Source organism: Salmo trutta, chromosome 15, assembly GCF_901001165.1.
Source record: "Salmo trutta chromosome 15, fSalTru1.1, whole genome shotgun sequence".
NCBI classification, from domain to species: Eukaryota; Metazoa; Chordata; class Actinopteri; order Salmoniformes; family Salmonidae; genus Salmo; species Salmo trutta.
Genome location: NC_042971.1, coordinates 28,282,055 through 28,303,353, shown reverse-complemented (window position 1 = coordinate 28,303,353; position 21,299 = coordinate 28,282,055). Strand labels below are relative to the sequence as shown.

The window sequence follows — 21,299 nt, the reverse complement described above, 5'->3', positions numbered from 1 at the left end:
ACAATGTCCCAGTTCTTCCATGGCCTGCATATTCACCAGACATGTCACCCATTGAGCATGGTTGGGATGCTCTGGATCGACGTGTACGACAGCATATTCCAGTTCCCGCCAATATCCAGCAACTTCGCACAGCCATGGAAGAGTGGGACAACGTTCCACGGGCCACAATCAACAGGCTGATCAACTCTATGCAAAGGAGGTGTGTCGCGCTGCATGAGGCAAATGGTGGTCACACCAGATAATGACTGGTTTTGTGAGGTATCGGTGACCAACAGATCCATATCTGTATTCTCAGTCGTGAAATCCATAGATTAGGGCCTAATTTATTTATTTCAATTGACTGATTTGCTATTATATGAACTGTAACTCAGTAAAATCTTTGAAATTGAGTGTTTTTATTTTTGTTCAATATAGATATATAAATGTGATACCATCAATGCAAGCTGTAAAATGACTCCCAACTTAGAACACAGCAACCTTTTTAGTAATGTAGCTAGCTTGCTAGTTACAACAAGCAGATGTGTTGCTAGCTAGCAGGAGCAGATGGATTTATCACTAGCTAGCATGTCATTCTGGGACAAGGAGTGTTTTAGCTTTCAGTTTATTCCAAGTAATAATTGAAGACTACAAAAACCTGTAGGACAAGTAGTGTAAATCTACTACAGTCACCAAGGCAGGACCCACTCATTTCATTCATACTGACAAATAAGAAATGCCACATTATCCCTGTCAATAGTCGGATGATTGCAGAGCACCCTGCCAATAGTCGGATGATTGCAGAGCACCCTGCCTCAGACTGTCAGGATGTTAATTTTCTAGCTCACAAACTACATTCCTTTGCTGTGATGATTTCTTTCATTCATTCTTGTCTTACATGATCTAGTCAGCTCTCCTGTGTCCTACTCCCAGAGATCAACCATGGGCTGATTAATTCACCTGTCAGGAGAACCATCCTACTGTAGTTTGAACTAGCCCTGCTGTCACCATTTCGACATTGAGACCACATGCATTTGCCTATTTCGAATCCCTGAGCCAACTAGGTGAAGACGATCTGTGCCTTAGTTCCACCTGTAAGTCGTTCTGGATAAGAGCATCTGTTAAATTACTCAAATGTAAATGTCTCTCTACATCAGTCAACTACATTGACTCAAATAACCAACTCACCATCAAGCTTTGATTATTTGAATCAGCTGTGTAATGCTAGGGCAAAAAACAAAGCATGCATGGGGGCAAGACCAAGTTTGGGTAACCCTGATATAAACCACCTAAATATACTCACATTTCACTGAATATTTAGTATTTTAAACTCAAACATTTATTTCACAACTGCTTTTACAGTATATAATCCTACAGCCTCTTTATCATTCTCCATATCTTATATTCCAATGCATCCAACATTATGCATGCCCACCATGGTATTGGCCATCCAACATTATGCATACCCACCGTGGTATTGGCCATCCAACATTATGCATGCCCACCGTGGTATTGGCCATCCAACATTATGCATGCCCACCGTGGTATTGGCCATCCAACATTATGCATGCCCACCGTGGTATTGGCCATCCAACATTATGCATGCCCACCGTGGTATTGGCCATCCAACATTATGCATGCCCACCGTGGTATTGGCCATCCAACATTATGCATGCCCACCGTGGTATTGGCCATCCAACATTATGCATGCCCACCGTGGTATTGGCCATCCAACATTATGCATGCCCACCGTGGTATTGGCCATCCAACATTATGCATGCCCACCGTGGTATTGGCCATCCAACATTATGCATGCCCACCGTGGTATTGGCCATCCAACATTATGCATGCCCACCGTGGTATTGGCCATCCAACATTATGCATGCCCACCGTGGTATTGGCCATCCAACATTATGTATGCCTACCATGGTATTGGGCAGCTGCTATTTGAGAATTCATCTGGTTTAGAAATCAAACTGTGGCTCGTTTTTTGTTGTTGAGCAGATTGTATTACAATATATGCTATATTTGTATGCTATGCCATATGTATTGACTAATAAGCATATGCAGATGTCGTTTTAACTTCCATTCTAGTATGCATGACACGCACATCTATCTACATGCATTTATTTGTGTTTCTATGCAAAGTATATGATTGACTGTTTCTTTAAGCCTGCCGCTGGTTACTTGAAGTGAGACATATATAATCATGCCCAAACATGATTTAAACATTTAAATTCACTGATAGAGCGATAGCTAATGAAACACAAATTGACATTTACAGTAGCTGGCTAGGCTAGTCTGTAACATTGACTAGCTTTCATTAAATTGGCTAAAATCGTCAGTTACCTCTTCGTATGATCAAAGACAATTCGTATTGCATGCTGCATATTTCAATTGCAGTTGAAAAAAAAATATTTATCTTATTTCAGTCTGGGAGCTAGCTAGCATTGTAGATAGAAGCAGGCCATTGGCTGCCTTCATCACAAGGGGTATGTAGGGGAGTTCTGATTGGTTCCAAGTGTAGTAGTTCCGTAAATCTGCCTGAGCAGCCGTGTTGAAATATGAGAAAGTACAAGAATTGAAGATGCCAACAAATGTTAGTCATAAAAAAACAGTAATATACAGAAAATCAGTTCCTCCCTCCGAATCCCCGAGCTGACAAGGTAAAAATCTGTCGTTCTGCCCCTGAACAAGGCAGTTAACCCACTGTTCCTAGGCCGTCATTGTAAATAAGAATTTGTTCTTAACTGACTTGCCTAGTTAAATAAAGGTTAAATAAAAAAATAGTTCCACCACGTAAGATCCTAGCATTGTAGCTAGCTAGCTAATAGCACTAAAATGAATATTCGCTATGAAAACAGCCATTATGCATGCCTCTCAAAAAGTAACCAGCGTTAGATATGTAATGTTACGCTCTAAGCATTTCATTGGAGCAAAAGCTAGCGCTGCTAGTCCAAGCAATTGTGTAAATCACTATGAATTGCTTGTTGATTAGCTTTGAAGTGAGTCTGTTGGGATAATGTTCCAACAGACTCGCTTAGTTGCCATCAAAGCTAGTTGCTGATAGCTATGCTTGTTCTGAATATCTCACAGGGTTGACAAATACAGACCATTGAAGTTGAATGAAATAGTAGGCAACGAGGAGACTGTTAGCAGATTGGAGGTAAAGTATCCTCAATATTTTAAGTTTCAATATGTTTTGCTAAATAATAGCTAACTATGATTTTTTTTTTTCTTCCCTTCTCTCCTATAGGTGTTTGCCAGAGAGGGAAATGTACCCAACATCATTGCAGTGAGTGACTGACCGGATTCATTCTTTCATCATAACGATTTGATATTACATACTGACTGTTGGTGCGGCGGAGTAATGTTATGCCATCTTTCATATGGCACCTCTTTTTTTTTTTTTTTTTAAACATAAGTATCGTTATTATAGGATCCCCCGGTACAGGAAAGACCACTAGTATTCTGTGTTTGGCGTGAGCTCTTCTAGGCCCAGCCATGAAAGATGCTGTCCTGGAACTAAATGCTTCCAATGACAGGTAAGAGCAAGTGATGTCTGCCATGAAAAATGTCACACTGTCATACTTAAAGGAAAGATTCAACCATTTTGAATGTTATATCGTACTTGTGCACCTCTGAAGGACGTTCTATAGATTCCCGGGGTCATTTCATGTTTTCACGTGTATCTGAGCTATTCTCTGTTCAAGCAGGCAGAAATACAGCCGGTATGGTGCATTTTCATCATTATACTAGCTGTATTTCTGCCTGCTTGAATAGCTTAGATACACATGAATCCATGAAATAACCCCGGGAATCTATAGAACATCGCTCAGAGGTCAAATCAAAGTTTATTGGTCGCATACACAGATTTGCAGATGTTTCTCAGGTGCAGTGAAATGCTTGTGTTTCTAGCTCCAACGGTGTAGTACTAATACTTGTTCTAGTAGTGTCTTGTAAGCCCATATGGGCTTTAAATAAATCGTATTAATCAAAATCAAATACCCAGCAATAGAAATCGATACACACGATCTAAAAAGTTTTTAAAAAATGTTGGAACGAATCCAATTAACAACACAAATAGCACTAACAGTAATCCAAATGCAATCTATACGCATCTACACCAAATGAATTTACACCAGATATACCAGGAATGATAGGTACAGCTGTAGATATACTGGATTCTTGACATCTGCTCTATATCAATAAATATGTGTGCATAAACGCTGTAGCTAAAATGCAATGTACAGTAGTAGAAATATTAGGAGCTATGTCGAGAATACCGTATATAAATACACAGTACAAAACCCCATAGCGAAATGGATAGAATTGCAGGAAATTAGATTCCGGTCCTGAATGTACAAAACGTTAGGAACACCTGCTCTTTCCATGACAGACTGACCAGGTGAAAGCTATGATCCCTTATTGATGTCACTTGTTAAATCCACTTCAATCAGTGTAGATGAAGGGGAGGAGACGGGTTAAATAATATTTTTTAAGCCTTTAGACGATTGAGACATGAATTGTGTGTGTGGCATTCAGAGGGTGAATGGGCAAGACAAAATATTTCTGTGCCTTTGAACGGGGTACGGTAGTAGGTGCCAGGCGCACTGGTTTGAGTGTGTCAAGAACTGCAACACTGCTGGGTTTTTCACGCTCAACAGTTAACCATTTGTATCAAGAATGGTCCACCACCCAAAGGACATCCAGCTGTGGGAAGCATTGGAATCAACATGGGCCAGCATCCCTGCGGAACGCTTTCGACACCTTGTAGAGTCCATGCCCCAACACATTGAGGCTGTTCTGAGGGCAAAGGGGGGGTGTAACTCAGTATTAGGAACGTGTTCCTAATGTTTTGTGCACTCGATGTTTATGTATGTGAAGGGTGTGTATGGACAGTATGAATAGAAAAGGTGTGATGGTGTGTATAGCAATAGTTATATAGGATGAGCCATGACTAGAATACAGTATACAAATAAAGTGGATAGAACAGTATGTAAACATTATTCATGTGACCAGTGTTCAATGATTATGTACATAGGGCTGTGGTCTCTAAGGTGCAGGGTAGAGTACCGGGTGGTAGCCGGCTAGTGACAGTGTCTGAGGTTCAGGGCAAGGCACGCTGGGTGGAGGCCGACTAGTGGTGACTGTTTAACAATCTGATGGCTTGGAGTTAGAAGCTGTTTATCAGCCTCTGTCACCTGTAGTCTCTCTACTTTCTAGATGGTGGCGGGGTGAACAGGCTTTGACTTGGGTGGCTGAGGTCCTTGATGATCTTCTTGGCCTTCCTGTGACACCGGGTTCTGTAGATGTCCTGGAGGGCAGGCAGTGATGATGCCTTGGGCTGACCGCACCCCCCTCTGGAGAGCCCTGCAGTTGCGGATGGTGCATTTGCCGTACCAGGCGGTGATACAGCCCGACAGGATGCTCTCAATAGTGCCTCGCTAGAGGTTCGCGAGGGTCTTAGGTGCCAAGCCGAAAAGGCGCTGTTGTGCCTTCACCACTATCTGTGTGAAGGGACCATTTCAGGTCGTCAGTGATGTGCACACCGAGGAACTTTAAGCTTTTGACCCTCCACTGAGGCTCCTTTCTCCTGCAGTCCACGATCCGCTCCTTCCCTTTTGTTGTCGTTGAGGGAGAGGTTATTTTACTGGCACAACTCCGCCAAGACACTCACCTTCTCCCTATAGGCTGTCTTGTCGTTGGTAATCAGGCAGGCCTACCACTGTTGTGTTGTCAGCAAACTTGATGATTGAATTGGAGACGTGCGTGGCCACGCAGTCATGGGTGAACAGGGAGTATAGGAGGGGGCTGAGCACGCGCCACTGTGTTGAGGATCAGCGGAGTGGAGGTGTTGTTTCCTACCTTCACCACTTGGGGCCGGCCCGTCAGGAAGTCCAGGACCCAGTTGCACAGGGAGGGGTTCAGACCCAGGACCCTGAGCTTAGTGATGATCTTGGAGGGCACTATGGTGTTGAAGGCTGAGCTATAGTCGATGAACAGCATTCTTACATAGGGATGCACAAATATGATAACAAATCAAAAATGGGTGAGTCTTTCCTTTAACTGCACAACCTGTGAGTCCAGGAGCTGCATTTCGGGTTAAAATCATGTTGCTTTAGACAGTGAAGCCTACACCACCACATTGTCATCCATCTTCCTCAGAGGAATCGATGTAGTTCCAAACAAGATCAAGATGTTTGCCCAGCAGAAAGTCACCCTCCCTAAAGGGGGAGACAAGATGATCATCCTGGATGAGGCTGACAGGTAAGACCCCCTGAGGGTCACGACAGCTAAGCTGATCTAGTGTTCCTGTAATGGTTGTCTCTGTAAAGGCTGTTCTTGTGTCTCCAGCATGACAGACGGAGCCCAGCAGGCCTTGAGGAGGACCATGGAGATCTACTCTAAAACCACACGCTTCGCTCTCTGACAAGATCATCGGTGAGGGTCCTAACCGTACAATACAATGACGCTGTCGAATTGAATAGGGAACTAAGTGTAAGGTCACATTATCTTTTCTCTGTTCTGATGGTCCTCCGTGTTGCTCTGCCCCTTCCTCCACAGAGCCCATCCAGTCACGCTGCGCGGTCCTGCGCCACACCAAGCTGAGGGACGAGCGGGTCATGACGCGTCTGCTGGAGGTGGTGGAGAGGGAGAACCTGGTCACCAGCAATGACGGCCTGGAGGCCATCATCTTCACCGCCCAGGGAGACATGAGACAGGTGGGGGAAAAGGGCCAACTGTCCTCCATGTTGACACTAAGGGTTCCATGAGAATAGCCTTCTTGTTACCATTCCAACTAGATTGGGAATGTCTTAGGATGTTTTGGTGTCAACAAGTTACCCGTTTTAAAATAAAGTTTGTTGAACACTGCATCTATCCATGGGAGGGTTTGCGGCTTTTTGCCAGACAAATTGACCTGGAGAAAAAATCTATCCAATTGCTTAATAATGCTTTTCATTCATTGATGGAAAGATCAGTCAATGGAAATGCATTTGACCGTCAAGTTTATCGGTCTCCTGATTAATGAGCAACATTTTGGGGAATTAAATTGGGGCGTGTGTATTTCCGTTAGTTGTCATGTATCTTAATTATCACACGCCCAGCATACAGAGCGGAATATCACTTGTCAGACAGCGCTGCTGCAGCTCCTCAGCTCCTTGCTGCTGGAGTGAAACGTGCTTTTATCAGGTCAGTTATTGCGCAACAATTCTAAATGCAATCGCGTGTTGAGAACAATTTTGATGCCCTCGATTAAATAGCTCTTTTTCTTTCCCAACTGGTAATTGAAGCACGCCTCCTATACACTTGAATGGTGAATGGGAAACGGTAGGCAGGCTGTCAGCGCGTCACACCACTTTGTAACATATTATGAGGCATGTCTTACCGTGCTTCAATCCGACCATAGAAACGTGGAGGAATTATTTGACAGACTTGAAACCAGCATTTCTCTCCTGTTCTATTTGGTTTTCATAACTTTCTTTCGTTGTCCAGCAGCCAAAGGCACAATCCTACCGTAGTCATATTAACAACCCATCATAGTTGTATCTTTAGAGTCCCCCTCTTTTTAAGTTTCTAACAGATTTTCATCTCTATCACATATGGAACCGCTTGCATCAGGTGCACTGTTTAGAATGGTGTTTTCCTGCAAATTACATTCTGGGAAGTGTTTGAAAAGGCTATTTTATTGGCTGCTTCATTACAGGAGTTGCATGTTCTGTTAAGATGAATTACCATAATGTAACTGTGATTTCTGTCATTCTGAACACTGGGTGGACACCCCAATGGGTTGGTAAATTAAAATCTTTCCGGTTACATTGTCCAGCGCCACGGAAACCCTGATCCATGGCTCCTCATAGTGGCCGTACTTTTTGGGGGGCCAATTAAAGTTTGGCTGAGACGTGAGAAACTATAATAACTTGAGCTTTCTTATTTAAAAAAAAAATAAACATTTTATCAGCCGCTGAATAACCTACAATCCACAAATTCCGGTTTTGGCTACATCAATAGCGAAAATGTGTTCAAGGTACGGTTCTGTTACCTAACCTGTCTTATTTTGTCATTTTAGAAGGCAAAATTGACAATGCGTAGGGTCTGTTTCAAAGGAAAGACAAGTACATTTGTTTGTTTTTGTTCAGGTGTGCGATGAGCCACACCCAGTGTTGGTGAAAAGCTTTCTGGAACACTGTGTCAATTCCAACATTGATGAGGCTTACAAGCTATTGCGATCCACTTTTCAATAACAATCAAAACAGAATGAGTGTAATATTCCTCCCGATGAATAACCCTTATTTCTCTAGCCGTTAAGTATGGTTCTTAATTAAAGTGATCAATAACTGCTCAGTTTATAATATATAGTAGGACCATATAGCTGATTAATATTCATGTGTACCTCTCCCTTAGATTATTGAGCAGCTGTGGGCCCTGGGTTACTTCCCTGAGGACATAATCGGCAACATCTTCAGTGTGTAAGACTTTCCAGATGTCCGAGTATCTCAAGTTGGCGTTCATCAAGGTAAGAGACATGGTAAAACATTTGCAGTTGTACAGTGAGCTCCAAAAAAAATGCTAATCTCCCCTGTTATTATAATGATGCGAGGTTAGCATGTCTTGGGGGTATGATATGAGTTTTGAGAGTTTTAAGTTCCTCGGCGTACACATCACGGACAAACTGAAATGGTCCACCCACACAGACAGCGTGGTGAAGAAGGCGCAGCCACAGGAGGCTGAAGAAATTTGGCTTGTCACCAAAAACACAAACTTTCAGAGATGCACAATCGAGAGCATCCTGTCGGGCTGTATCACCGCCTGGTACGGCAGCTGCTCCGCCCACAACCGGAAGGCTCTCCAGAGGGTAGTGAGGTCTGCACAACGCATCACCGGGGGCAAACTTCCTGCCCTCCAGGACACCTACACCAACCGATGTCACAGGAAGGCCAAAAAGATCATCAAGGACAGCAACCACCCGAGCCACTGCCTGTTCACCCCGCTAACATCCAGAAGGCGAGGTCAGTACAGGTGCATCAAAGCTGGAACCGAGACTGAAAAAACAGCTTCTATCTCAAGGCCATCAGACAGTTAAACAGCCATCACTAACATTGAGTGGCTGCTGCCAACATACTGACTCATCTCAAGCCACTTTAATAATGGGGAAATCAATTTATCACTAGCCACTTTATATTATATGTTTACATAACCTACATTATTCATCTCATATGTATATACTGTACTCTATACCATCTACTGCATCACTAGTCACTTTAAACAATGCCACTTTATATAATGTTCTCATACCCTACATTACTCATCTCATATGTATATACTGTACTCTATACCATCTACTGCATCTTGCCTATGCCGTTTGGCCATCACTCATTTATATATTTATATGTACATATTCGTATTCATTCCTTTACCCTTGTGTGTATAAGGTAGTTGTTGTGGAATTGTTAGGTTATATTACTTGTTAGATATTACTGCATGGTCGGAACTAGAAACACAAGCATTTCGCTACACTTGCATTAACACCTGCTAACCATGTGTATGTGACAAATACATTTGATTTGATTTTGATATAAAATGCTAATCTCCCATGTTATAGTAATGGTGAGAGGTTAGCGTGTCTTGGGGGTATGATATTTGTGCGTCTTTCTCACTCATCATTCACAATTCAGGATAATCTGTAATCATGGTAGCATCCACATTAATGTAGAAGTGTTTAAAAACATATTCTTATTTACAATAGAAATAATCTGAAACGCAACCAAAACAAACTGCAAATGCATCCAACAAATTTGGAGAGTCACAAGCTTGTAGTCATTGCGTGCTAGGAATATGGGGCCAAATACATAACTTTTTACTACTAGTGAATTTGTCCCCTAAAATGGAGGGGACTATGTACAAAAAGTGCTGTAATTTCTAAACGGTTCACCCAATATGGATGAAAATACCCTACAATTAAAGCTGACAGACTGCACTTTAACCTCGTATCATTTCAAATCCAAAGTGATGGAGTATAAAGCCAAAACCAACAAAACGTGTCACTGTCCCAATACTTTTGTTGCTCACTGTACATTATGTACATCTCTGGTTGTATTCCTCATCTTGGTTGGGTGAAACAAAATGGCAGAAAAGTGCCAAACTTGGCATAGGAAAGTAAGCCACACCATAGTATTAATCAATTTCGCCTCGCTCTCCTTGTTTACTTGGTGTTGTCCCTTTTCTCAGGAGATGGGATACACCCACATGAAGGTGGCGGAGGGCGTGAACTCCCTAATGCAGATGGCAGGCCTCCTGGGTCGACTGTGCAGCAAGACGGCCACCCCTGATCTCAGCTAACACCGCACCCACCCATCATCTCAGCACTGTCTCTCCCCACCTGTCCCTTTCTCTCCTGGGTTGTGTTCATTACGAAAACAAAACATTTTGCAACAGAAAACATAAGAGTTACTTATTGAGCATGTCCAGGTTGTCCTTCCCTGTTTCAGTGCAGTTTCTTGCGTTTCGTTCCTAATGAACACAACCCTATTCCACCAATCTAAGTGACACCCTTAAATGACTGACTCAGAGTCCTGGGGAGTGGTTTGACGTTGTAACATTTCTGGGTTAAATACATTTTGTATTTTATACAAGCATGTTAATGTAAATACTATTGAAAATCACTTCTGTAATAAATCAATGTTTTTTATGACTTTACAGATCACATTGGTCTATAAAGAGGTTGTACATTTAAAGGTTTTGTAGTAAGGATTTATTTATTAATACACACTGACAATGTTATTTCTTTGGAGCATTCGGAGCTGTCTCGTATTCATTTTGTATCACTAGATGGTGACAGTTACACAAACAATCAAAAATACTGTACATCAGGGCTGGGCAACATTGATGGGGTGGGGGCCACAAATCAGAACTCATGAGGGGCCACAGTGGCTCGCGGGTCTGCATACCCACATCCATACCCACACATGCAGCCCGAACAGGCCCTAGCCTTTTGGGGGCGTAAGCAAAATTGTTGTGCCCCTCCCACCACCTTGTGAACAAAAATTGTTTAGAGAATGGGGAATGACACTTTCAGAGTTCATTGTATGCAGTTCTACTCATTTTGTAATGGGGGGGAGAGTAGCAGTTCAGTGGATTTTCTGCAATTTTTTACATTTTGCCATTGGGTGGAGACAAACAGCAGTTAATATGATCTCTGATGATCAATGGTGGCCACGGGCAGTAATTCGAACATGATTACTACAAGTTTAGATAACTGGCCGCGAGTCTAATTTACCAATCTAAAATAATTTTGCTGGCATGGGCTAATTGAGTGGCTGACATAACTGCTGATGCACAACTGCACATTTCAAAAGTGTACCTTGTGTATTCTACTATTCTCTCTCAACAGTAAATTGAGACCCTGACTGAGTTTTGGAAATTGATCCATGGGCTGCCAGTTGCTCATCCCTGCTGTACATGGTTCCTCACATTTTTTGACTCAAGGGAATTCCTGATGAAGTAATACATCTTTGGGCATTAACCCTAAAATGGCATTGCTCTGGTATAGCACATTGACATACATATCAGTATCACTTAATATTTATTCAAGCAGCTCAACAAAAGAGAAAAGTCCATTCCCATAGATATCCACTCGTACAGCATAGATTCCATATCAGTCAGTGTCGTTCACGTAATCTGGTTCATCTGTGACGAGATTAGAAGTCTCAATTCTTAGTTCATTACATTGTAGTAATTTATCCATAGCGACTTACAATTAGTGTATTCGTCCTACGTTCATAGCAGAAGTGTTGTCTTCGTTATAAAGCACTATGGTGACTTACCGTCCTCTAACGGTTCTAACCCCATCTTCACTTGCTCCAGGAATTCAGAGTTCTCGTAATCTGATCCATCTGTTGTGAGGTGGTGGGAAATAATCTTAGTTCAACATAAAATATAAGAAATCTACTCCAAATAGATAATGTTATTTCATAAAAACAACATGATCTTCATAAATATGGCTAATTTGAAAGGAGGGATAGGCCTACATTTATTTAGTCATTCTAAAGTACATACCAGAGCCACGGCTGATTGTGTCAATAGTTGGAAAAACATTCTCGTATTGATCACCATCTAGAAAGTAGAAATATGTTTATCAAATGATACTTAACATTTCTGACATCCAAATAAGGTAAGTGACAATCAGAACACATGCGAATAAATGATCACACTTGTCTTGAGAGGATGTTAGATTGTGTTACTCTATGTAGACTGTCATGTATTGTTGCCTGTACCTTTTGATGGTTGTGGTTTTAGCTGAAGCTTGACATTACTTTCAACAGCAGCAGATTACATTATCTGAGAGGATATCCCCCTACAGTAACGGGCTCTACAAAATGCATCAATGGTGGGGCCTCCCATCTTTCTTTTCTTTATGTTTTGGATTAATAAAAAGGCCCAGGGAGTGGGCGAGAGGGACGGGGGTTGCTTATCTGTTCATTTTGAGTTTTTAACATTTTTATTCCATCTGATAAAACCATAGACATAGGTCTACATACTATATTCACGTCACTGGATAAATCATACTTACCCGTTTCTGAATCTCTGGTGTCTGCATTTGTACTCTCATTAACATTCTGGTACACTAACGCTGGGATTGGATCTCTATAAAAACAATAAGCACATGTATTATTTTTCACAAACTAAAATTGAGATTAATTGTAAGTAGACTATACAGTATATTATATTTTAAATGGAGACCAAGCATTGATAGATACTTACACATATGTTGGTTCAACGCTTCCCATCTGAGCTAATATAACACAATTGAAAAGTCTTAGTTAGTGCTGAGGAATTTGGTGCAGGCTAAAACTGTAGTGAATTAGTGATACTGTTTCCACATTGAAAGGTCTCAGTGTTTCCAAAATGGAAACGTTTGGCATTCGTATATACCTAATACAATTACTAACAGATAATATTTACCTGTTGCAACATTTTGATACTTCACTTGCTCCTCATTCACAACTGTAAAGATACACACATGCAATGCCTTCAGGTAACTGCCAAAATAATGGAAACACGAGTAAATGAGGGATACAAAGTATATTGAAAGCAGGTGCTTCCAAAGTTAATTAAGCAATTAACATCCCATCATGCTTAGGGTCATGTATAAAAATGCTGGGCAGGCCATTATTTTAGCTATCTTGACTATACCCCCATAGGATGACAATTCCCTCATCCACAGGGCACGAGTGGTCACTGAATGGTTTGATGAGCAATGCATAAAAACAATGTAGACCTTATGCCATGGCCGTCTCAGTCACCAGATCTCAACCCAATCAAACACATGGGAGATTCTGGAGCGGCAGCTGAGACAGCGTTTTCCACCACCATAAACAACACACCAAATTATGGAATTTCTTGTGGAAGAATAGTGTCACATTCCTCCAATCAGTTCCTGACACTTGTGTCTATGACAAGGTGCATTGAAGCTGTTCTGGCTCGTGGTGCCCAACGTCCTATTGAGACACTTTATGTTGGTGTTTCCTTTTTTTTGGCAGTTACCTGTATGTTGAAACATCTGTAATGTTTGTAATCTGTTCAAATTCTGGGTCCAGTTGGTTCAGTTTTGTTTATAAGCTTTGTCTACAGACTCTTTAGGCACTGACCCCATGCAAGTGGATGGGAAGGTCTGCTGGACATGAAGAATGAAATTAAACCTACCTTGTGGTGTTTGTTCCCTGTAAAATAAATGACATTCAAAGTATTTATTGTGAGTGTTGCATATCTGCTGTCTGTTACTAGCATATCTGGAGGCAAAGATAAAGTGCTGAGGGGCCACCTAAGGTAAATACAGACCATAGCCAATATGGGGTCAGGGGGTAAATCCCCACTGGGCACAGACATCAATTCAACGTCTATTCCATGTTGGTTCAACGTCATTTTGTTGAAGTGAGTGGAAACAACATTGATTCAACCAGTGTGTGCCCAGTGGGTCTGTGGTCATTACATCAGACATGACAACCAACAGGTGTGAGCTGGAAGCTAAAAACTAAATTCCAATGTTCTTTTAGATTTTCTCCAACTGTAGAAACTCTTGTACGCGTGTATAAAATATTTATCCAAGTATATATTTTGTTACCCATCCAGTTTTAAGGAACTAAAAAAATGTCATTTCAGCTGTCATGTTGGAACAAGACAAAGACAAAAGCAGGACGGGGATAAGATCTAAATTTATGAGTAGTCTACTTACACTGGTGTTGGAGGCAGCTCTCTTATAATCTGGTTGGGTCGTGTGACTAAAAAAACCCAAGAGATTCAGGAAGGATTCAGTAGTGAGAACATATGTTGATCAGCACACGATAGCCATAACAACCATCAGCATATTAAATAGATGCATTCAGGCATTCACTATGGGAAGGGAATTTTATTCCGTATTAATTTAAGTAGAATACGGCTTGTTCTGTCCGGGAATCTGCCCCAAAGGGTATGCTGAATCACAATGTCATTTTACCTGTTTTAGATCGCATTACTGCAAATCTGCTTCCTTCGCGTTGGCTGAGTTGGGCAGAGTTACGTGATGAAAAATTATCTTGTCATATAGTGAGGTTAAATTGTTTTACAGCATGAGTTAAAAAAAATTATGTTAAGATAGAAACGGCTATTTTATGAATTATAGAACATTTCAATTGTACATTAGGAATTACATAGGGTATTATGCTATCTATAATAATCTTCACTATATCGAGAAGATCATGCTTGGTCTTACAGTGCATCAGTTATTTAATATCTATGTTAATGTTATACTTACAATATTTGAGGGTCATAAATTTGATTCTCTTCATGTATTATTTCTACAGACAAGGAAAAGGGGAACACTTTAATTGAATGGCACACACTACGGATTGATTTGGAAAATTATTTCACGAGTCAAAGTTGAAAATTAAGTATTTTAATTTAGCTTTATGGCTACATGACAAATATATTTTTACTTTAAGATTTCATGATATTGGAATAGATTTACAGGTTGATTAGTGGGACATGTAGCCTAGTAAATATGTAATACATATCATAATTTGTAATGCAGTGCCACTCACTGGTTTTCCTCCTGCACCACAGACAGAAAGCAGAGAAGACACTGAGAGATGCCGCAGACACAATGGCCAGGACAGCTCCTTGTAGGCTGAAGATGGCTATCATGCCTATGGGAAAATTAAACAACGATGATTTGCCTTTGGAATGATATCATTTATATCCTCCATAGTTTTCTTCTGTATCATAAATTCACCAAGAATAGTTGCTTACTGCTGTTTTTCACTTTTACTAAAAATAACTTCTCTCTTTGACAGGTGTTGGCCAAACTTGTTCCTTATTCAGCTGTAACAGCACAAATCTCCTGCTCACCCAATGTTGTCATGAAAAGACCTCAAGTTCATCAGATACTGACCAAGGGTGTAATGATGACTTACATATCATCTCTATGGGCACCAAAACTAAGTGGAAAGAAGGACTAAACTGTTGGAAATAAACCCCTCACTTGGCAGAAATTGTTCATGTGTTCCTGTAAACAACCTGAGCCCACAGCTACCCACAGGATGTGTGTGGTCATCACAGCGCTATAGCCAAACACCATTGTGTAATGTCTTGATCCCACTCAGTGAGGAGTGACATGTTCTTATGCTATTAACTTGAAACGTCCAAAGAAGAATGATGTTGGTATTGTATTGAATACCCCTGTTGGTTCAGGGATACAGTATCTGCACCAGAAGATAAAAACACTTTCCGCTTTTATAAAACAAAGTTTTGTTAGGGCAAATGATAGCCGATTTTGTGATTAAAGGTAGATAAAAGCCAAATGTATAGAGATAGGGTGGCGGCATAACATGTGATATTGATCAAACTTAACAATACACTTAGGAATACATTTTGTATGTTTATTTACCTTGAACAAAATAGTGACTATGATCTACATCACTAATACTAATAAAGACTAATAAAGTATTAATGAATGGTCTATAATTTATATACCAAAGAGAAGAGATTTGAAACATATATGAGTATACAGTTCAACATAATTAGTTACTTTGTTTTAATTGTTAAAAATCTTAGCATCAAACTCAACCCGTAGCATCAAACTCAACTCTTAGCATCAAACTCAAATCTAAGCATCAAACTCAACCCGTAGCATCAAACTCAACCCGTAGCATCAAACTCAAATCTAAGCATCAAACTCAAATCTTAGCATCAAACTCAAATCTAAGCATCAAACTCAAATCTTAGCATCAAACTCAACCCGTAGCATCAAACTCAACTCTTAGCATCAAACTCAACCCGTAGCATCAAACTCAACTCTTAGCATCAAACTCAACCCGTAGCATCAAACTCAACCCGTAGCATCAAACTCAACCCGTAGCATCAAACTCAACTCTTAGCATCATTTTTTACACACTCAGCTGAACTTCATCATACCAAATAAATTGGCGGACTGAACAGGGGGACTCCATGATTGCTGGTTGATCTTTTTGACATTTCAAAGCAGACTCCTGAAGTGGTACAATGTGGTACATTATTGAAAGACAATATAAATCCAATTAAGTCTTCATCTTGGTATGAGGATGACAATAGCACAACATGATGCGTCTCTGAAATTGAACCTCTTCATATAGTCTATCTATCCCCAATAGAAATACATGTATTGTGTTCTCACCTTTAGTAAAGCCTCTTCAGGCCACCACCATCTCACTGACAGTTCCACTTACAGACAGGTTACTGTAACAGAGCTGTGAAGGGGGAGAGCAGAAAGAGCTTCCTGTTTCTAACTGAACTCCTTACCACATCCGCCTCGATCCGGGGGCTGGACGGAGAGTCTAGTGGACCACCTCTAAAAGGTTCCCTACATCACTGTGGTTTAACGAGGGTGCAAGAAATGACACCTTTCAGTGACTGCTTTAGGGATAGCTCCCATGCACATAGAACATGGTTTTAAATGGACTTTGTAATTTGCTTTGTTGTAATTGTAAACATATTTCAGTGTTCTTCAATACTGATCATAGGGGGTCCTCACATTCCAGGTGCTGTTGTGTGGCCTTCTGGGACCAGGGACGAAAAACACTATACAATGTCATACAGCATGAGAAACACCTGTTGCTGTAGCGTATGAAGAAGTCTGTGGAGAAAACATCATTTTATAAAGAGAAATGTTTCCAAATGGATGCCGTTATAATGTGATTAGGTTATTATTACACAGGTGTAAGCCAGCTGGCATAGGCTATACCTACTCCAATAAGTTAGAGAAATTCTGCCCTGGCTCTTTCTTAATTAAAAGGCAATTCTGCCACTTTTTAACCCCATAACCTCATTATTATCTCCAGTACCAAACCAGTGTTTACATATGTGAAAACAGCACGTTTCTGTGATCTGTGTTTTAAAAAGATAAGAAGAAAAGTCCTAAAGCTGCTTCTCTGTGACATCACAGGGTAAGACTAAAAGTCAAGTCCTCCCGAGTGGCATCGCAGTGCTACCTGGGCCCCTAGAGATCCTGGTTCGAGTCCAGGCTCTGTCGCAGCTGGCCGCAACCAGGAGACCCATGGGGCGGTGCACAATTGGCCCAGTGTCGTCCAGATTAGGGGAGGGTTTGACCAGCAGGGATGTCCTCGTCCCATCACACTCTAGTGACTCCTGTGGTGGGCTGGGTGCATGCACACTGACACGGTTGCCAGGTATACGGTGTTTCCTCCGACACGTTGGTGTGGCTGGCTTCCGGGTTAAGCGGGCGTCATGTCATGAAGCAGTTCAGCTTGGTTGGGTTGTGTTTCGGAGGAAGCACGGCTCTCGACCTTCGCCTCTCCTGAGTCCGTACGGGAGTTGCAGCAACGAGACAAGACTGTAACTACCAATTGGATACCACGAAAAACGGGTAAAGGATATTTTTTTAATGATTAACAGTCAAACAAAACAGTGATTTTTCAAAGCCTGCAACGACTTTTATTGCTCCCTCCTCACCGCGAATTTGAAAAGCACCGTTTTTAAAATGTTTAAACTTTTAATGATCTCATCGAGTATAACTTTTTTACTTCCTATTTTTTTCTACAAAACATAGAAATGCACAATTTTCACACATGTATACTGATATTGTGCTGGAGATAATGAAAATAGTTTGAAAGTGGTGGAATTTCGCTTTAAGGGAATATTCTTAAATGATAAACAGCCCCCAAAATAGTCTGTGAATCTGTGAATATGACCAAATGTATATTTTGCTTCATAGGACACAGAGGTGGAAAAAGTAACCAATTGTCATGCTTCAGTAAAAGTAAGGATACACTACATGGCCAAAAGTGCTCGTCGAACATCTCATTCCAAAATCATGGGCATTAATATGGAGTTGGTCCCCCCTTTGTTGCCTCCACTCTTCTGGGAAGGCTTTCCACTAGATCTTGGAACATTGCTGCGGGGACATGCTTCCATTAAGCCACAAGAGCATTAGTGAGGTTGGACATTGATGTTGGCCGATTAGGCCTGGGTCGCAGTCGGCGTTCCAATTCATCCCAAGGGTGTTCGGTGGGGTTGAGGTCAGGGCTCTGTGCAGGCCAGTCAAGTTCTTCCACACCGATCTCAACAAACCATTTCTGTATGGACCTCGCTTCGTGCACGGGGGCAATGTCATGCTGAAACATGAAAGGGCCTACCCCAAACTGTTGCAACAAAGTTGGAAGCACAGAATTGCCTAGAATGTGCTTGTGTGCTGTAGGGTTAAGATTTCCCTTCGCTGGAAGTAAGGGGCCTAGACCGAACCATGAAAAACAGCCACAGACCATTAGTCCTCCTCCACCAAACTTTACAGTTGGCACTATGCATTGGGGCAGGTAGGATTCTCCTGGCATCCGTTGGACTGCTAGATGGTGAAGCGTGATTCGGCACTCCAGAGAGCGTGTTTCCACTTTATTTTTTTTATTTAACTAGGCAAGTCAGTTAAGAACAAATTCTTATTTACAATGACGGCCTACCAAAGGCAAAAGGCCTTTGGGGGCTTGGATTAAAAATATAAATAAATCAAATAAAAATATAGGACAAAACACACATCACGACAAGAGAGACAACACAACCCTAAATAAAGAGAGACCTAAGACAACAACATAGCATGGTAGCAATACAGGGCGTTCCAGTCGCCCTGTATTGTTGTTGCAGGGCGTTCCAGTCACTAGCTGCGGCGAACTGGAAAGACGAGCAACCCAGGGATGTGTGTGCTTTGGGGATCTTTAACAGAATGTGACTAGCAGAACCACTACTCCAGAGTCCAATGGTGGCGAGCTTTACACCACTCCAGCCGACGTTTGGCATTGCACATGGTGATCTTAGGCTTGTGAACGGCTGCTCGGCCATGGAAACTAATTTAATGAAGCTCTCAACGCTGATGTTGCTTCCAGAGGCAGTTTGGAACTCGGTAGTAAATGTTGCAACCGAGGACAGATGATTTCTATGCGCTACGTGCCTCAGCACATGTCTGTCGTACTCTGAGTTTGTGTGGCCTACCACTTTGCGGCTGAGCCTTTGTTGCTCCTAGACTTTACCACTTCACAATAGCAGCACTTACAGTTGACCGGGGCAGCTCTAGCAGGGCAGAAATTTGACGAACTGACTTGTCGGAAAGGTGGCATCCTATGACAGTGCCACGTTGAAAGTCACTGAGCTCTTCAGTAAGGCCATTCTTCTGCCAATGTTTGTCTATGGAAATCGCATGGCTGTGTGCTCAAATTGTATACACCTGTCAATAACGGATGTGGCTGAAATAACCGAATCCACAAATTTGAAGGGGTGTTCACATACTTTTGTATATATAGTGTACCTTAATAGAAAATGACCTAAGTAAAAGTGAAAGTCACCCAGTAAAATACTATTTGAGTAAACCGTTACTCACAAAACACCAGTCTCAACGTCAACAGTGAAGAGGCGACTCTGTGATGCTGGCCTTCTAGGCAGAGTTCCTCTGTCCAGTGTCTGTGTTCTTTTGCCCATCTTAACCTTTTCTTTTTATTGGCCCATCTGAGATATGGCTTTTTCTTTGCAACTCTGCCTATAAGGCCAGCATCCCAGAGTTGCCTCTTCACTGTTGACATTGAGACTGGCGTTTTGCGGGTACTAAAACACACGGATTCCCACGGGGAGCCAGTCCAAAAAAATAAAATAAAAATAAATGCATGAAATGAAATGTATGTATTCACTACTGTAAGTCGCTCTGGATAAGAGCATCTGCTAAATGACTAAAATGTAAATGTAAAGGCAAATGTTAACGAAGCTTCCAGTTGAGGACTTGTGAGGCGTCTGTTTCTCAAACTAGACACTTTAATGTACTTGTCCTCTTGCTCAGTTGTGCACCGTTTGCGCTGTTCTGTGAAGGGAGTAGTACACAGTGCTGTACGAGATCTTTCATTTCTTGGCAATTTCTCGCATGGAATAGGCAAAAATAGAATAGACTGACGAGTTTCAGAAGAAAGTTCTTTGTTTCTGGCCATTTTGAGCCTGTAATCGAACCCACAAATGCTGATGCTCCAGATACTCAACTAGTCTAAAGAAGGCCAGTTTTATGTTTTCTTTAATCAGAACAACAGTTTTCAACTGTGCTAACATAATTGCAAAAGGGTTTTCTAATGATCAATTAGCCTTTTAAAATGATAAACTTGGATTAGCTAACACAACGTGCCATTGGAACATAGGAGTGATGGTTGCTGATAATGGGCCTCCGTATGCCTATGTAGATATACCATTAAAAATCAGCCGTTTCCAGCTACAATAGTCATTCACAACATTAACAATGTCTATACTGTATTTCTGATCAATTTTATGTTATTTTAATGGACAAAAAATTTGCTTTTCTTTCAAAAACAAGGACATTTCTAAGTGACCGCAAACTTTTGAACGGTAGTGTATGAGAGTGGATTCTCGGCCCTCACTAGCATGAAAACTAAATACAGGCACAGACTGTGTGTGGAAAATGATTTAAGACTGAGACTCTCTCCAATACAACCCAACATTGCTGAGTTATGTGCGTCCTTTCAAGCACACTCTTCTCATTAACCTGTGGTGAGTTATTCACAATTTTCGATTAACAAATAAAGTTTTATATGTAAGATGGCTAAATAAAGAGCAAAAGTATTGATTATTATAATATTATTATTTATGCCCTGGTCCTATAAGAGCTCTTTGTCACTTCCCACGAGCCAGGTTGTGACAAAAACTCACACTCATTCTTATGTTTAATAAATATATTGTATAGTGTGTGTGTGGCAGGCTTACAGTGATGGCAAAAAAACACATTTGAGAGTGCGCTGAACATGGTGCTAGAGGGG

The 21,299-nt window shown here is 41.4% G+C and overlaps 1 long non-coding RNA gene and 1 pseudogene across 1 annotated transcript; both read left to right on the top strand.

Moving 5' to 3' along the window:
* The first annotated feature begins 2,243 nt into the window (after positions 1 to 2,243).
* Positions 2,244 to 3,387, top strand: LOC115148705 (uncharacterized). The gene is made up of 3 exons (XR_003866718.1): positions 2,244 to 2,642; positions 3,073 to 3,142; positions 3,233 to 3,387. It is a non-coding gene; the product is annotated as an uncharacterized LOC115148705 (long non-coding RNA).
* A 24-nt stretch (positions 3,388 to 3,411) lies between these two features.
* LOC115149641 (replication factor C subunit 2-like) lies at positions 3,412 to 10,672 on the top strand (annotated as a pseudogene).
* The last annotated feature ends 10,627 nt before the right edge of the window (positions 10,673 to 21,299 follow it).